Below are 3173 nucleotides of genomic sequence, written 5' to 3' on the forward strand. Positions count from 1 at the left end.
CGCAAAATTTTAAACCAAACAGGATTTACAGATGTACGGTTGTTTCCTGAGTCAGTTATAATTGAAAGTTTTATTCCATTGTTAAAGACTAGACTCATAGATCAGTATGTATCTGAGTGGAGAGTTAATGTTGATTCATCAACTTCATTACTTTTTTATAAGGAACTTAAACCTGTATTTGAAAGATCTGTGTATTTAGATGTCATTGACAATAAAAACATAGAAACATTATTGCTAAAATACGTCTATCGTCACATAATCTGTTAATTGAAACTGGTAGACATTATAACATTATCAGAAATGAAAGAATTTGAACTTTATGTAATCTTAACGATTTAGAAGACGAATATCACTTTTTACTTAGATGTCCATTTTATTTAGAAGAAAGATCAAAATATATATCAAAATACTATTCAATAAGACCAAGTATGCATACATTTTTGAAACTCTTAAATAGTAATAATAAAGGTACCCTTCGGAATTTAGCAATTTACTGTATAACATGTTTTAAGAAAAGAAATAATGTTATTTTTTTTAACTCTACTTTTATAATGGTTATTTTTTAACCGTTTGATATGAAATGAATATACTGTGTTTTGATCTGTTGACGCCAAATTGTGTTGACATTTTCAGTGTATTATGTAATTTATCTATGTATTTTTGCTGTTTCCTCTGTTGTTGTTTATATATAGTTGAGTATGAATACTTAATTCAGTGTGTACATTAACACACAACACTCTCACGAGTAATTTATTATTATCTTATTTACTGTATTTTTTCACGCATGTATGAATGTTTATATTGATCACGATGAGCTGTTATATGCTTAAGTGAATAAAATATTTGTTCTGTTATATAGATAGCAGCACGTACTGTAAACGCGGGCATGGTGGCATAGGTCTGTTTTATAAATCTTTTTTGAAAGAAGGCATTTCAACAGAGACGTAGATGACTACGTCTCTGATTTCAATAATAGAAACTGTCAATCAAGATGCTATCTGGATTAAATTAGTTAGCTCTTTGGTTCATATCTATTTTGATGTTTTCATATGTTTTATTTATATTCCTTCGCATAACTTAATTTATTTTAATTTACATAGCGAGGGATTTTTCGAATATTTTGAACGAACCGTTTGTCACTATTCGTCATTAGGCCTTACTTTTATTATCGGTGACTGAAACGCACGATGCGATAATAAATCCGGTTATTTACAGGCGGATGAACAGTTACCTTTATGTATTAACACTTAAGTGTATTATGTATTAGCATTTTTGCGAATTATTTACCTGAGCGTTTCTGCAAAGACACATTCGTGAATTCGTTTGGGAATAATTTAATCAATTTATGCTTAAATTCCGATCTGCGAATTGTTAACGGGAGTTGTGGACTACCGTACTGGCGCAACACGAGTTTTTTCCCCTTCATTAGTAACTTTGTTGTGGATGAATCGTGCACCTTTCGAAATATCTCTGGCGTCTATCTATCTATCTATCTATCTATCTATCTATCTATCTATCTATCTATCTATCTATCTATCTATCTATCTATCTATCTATCTATCTATCTATCTATCTATCTATCTATCTATCTATCTATCTATCTATCTATCTATCTATCTATCTATCTATCTATCTATCTATCTATCTATCTATCTATCTATCTATCTATCTATCTATCTATCTATCTATCTATCTATCTATCTATCTATCTATCTATCTATCTATCTATCTATCTATCCATCTATCTATCTATCATCTTCTATCTATCTATCTATCTATCTATCTATCTATCTATCTATCTATCTATCTATCCTATCTATCTATCCATCCATCCATCCATCCATCCATCCATCCATCCATCCATCCATCCATCCATCCATCCATCCATCCATCCATCCATCCATCCATCCATCCATCCATCCATCCATCCATCCATCCATCCATCCATCCATCCATCCATCCATCCATCCATCCATCCATCCATCCATCTATCTATCTATCTATCTATCTATCTATCTATCTATCTATCTATCTATCTATCTATCTATCTATCTATCTATCTATCTATCTATCTATCTATCTATCTATCTATCTATCTATCTATCTATCCATCCATCCATCCATCCATCCATCCATCCATCCATCCATCCATCCATCCATCCATCCATCCATCCATCCATCCATCCGTCCGTCCGTCCGTCCACCCATCCATCCATCCATCCATCCAACCACCCACCCACCCACCCACCCACCCAAAAAAAAAACCATGAATAAAATAATTTCAGATCAGAATATAATACAATGTAAACAGCCACCTAATTTAAACGTCTGTTATCCAAATCTTACTTTTCATCTCAAGAACCAAGAGTATGCAAATGTAATGACCCTAGATGCGCCATTTGTGGTAATATTATTGAAGGGAATTCTTTTATTCTAATGGAAAAGTGTTCAAAATAAAAACTAAAATGTCATGTGATATACAAAATGTGATTTATGTATTAGTATGCAATGGATGCAAAAAATATTATATAGGCCAAACTGGCGATTAACTTAGAAATAAGCGATCTGTCCATGAACAACAAATGCGACACCTCTTAATCAGTTTGCAGCCACTGTCTGCTTTTCGCTACAATTTTTAAAAGTGTTATCTTGTCTTATCTTGTTATCTTCTTATTTGTTTATGAAATTCTTGCAAATTGAACAACAGAACTTTGTTAGATACACGAATAACATTATTAACTTTACATTTAAGAGAGATACACTTATTCATTTATTCAATCTTTAGTTCTCGTGTTCATTTACTATGTATGTAGTTCAACAAAATACTGCTCAGATATGTTAAATGAGTGAAACTTTGATAATCTGTATCGTTTTCGGTTAAGTTGTCATAGATCTCATATCAGAGTCTTGTCTGACGTGCGTGTACAAGAAGTACTCACAGAAAATATCTGAGAAAATATCTGAGAAGTAGTTGGTAACCTATTCAATTGTTCGCAAAGAGGTGCAATCGGTAAGCGCTAAATTGAATGGCGTTTGTCGACCTTTGAAATAGACGCATAACAATCACGATACTCGACAAATTCAAACGGCAATCGTCAAGTAAAGACGACACACGACATGGAAACATTTATTTGTCGCATCGTACACGGTGTTAATATAAGCAAAGAAAAGCC

Source organism: Dreissena polymorpha, chromosome 1 (genome assembly GCF_020536995.1).
Source record: "Dreissena polymorpha isolate Duluth1 chromosome 1, UMN_Dpol_1.0, whole genome shotgun sequence".
NCBI lineage: Eukaryota > Metazoa > Mollusca > Bivalvia > Myida > Dreissenidae > Dreissena > Dreissena polymorpha.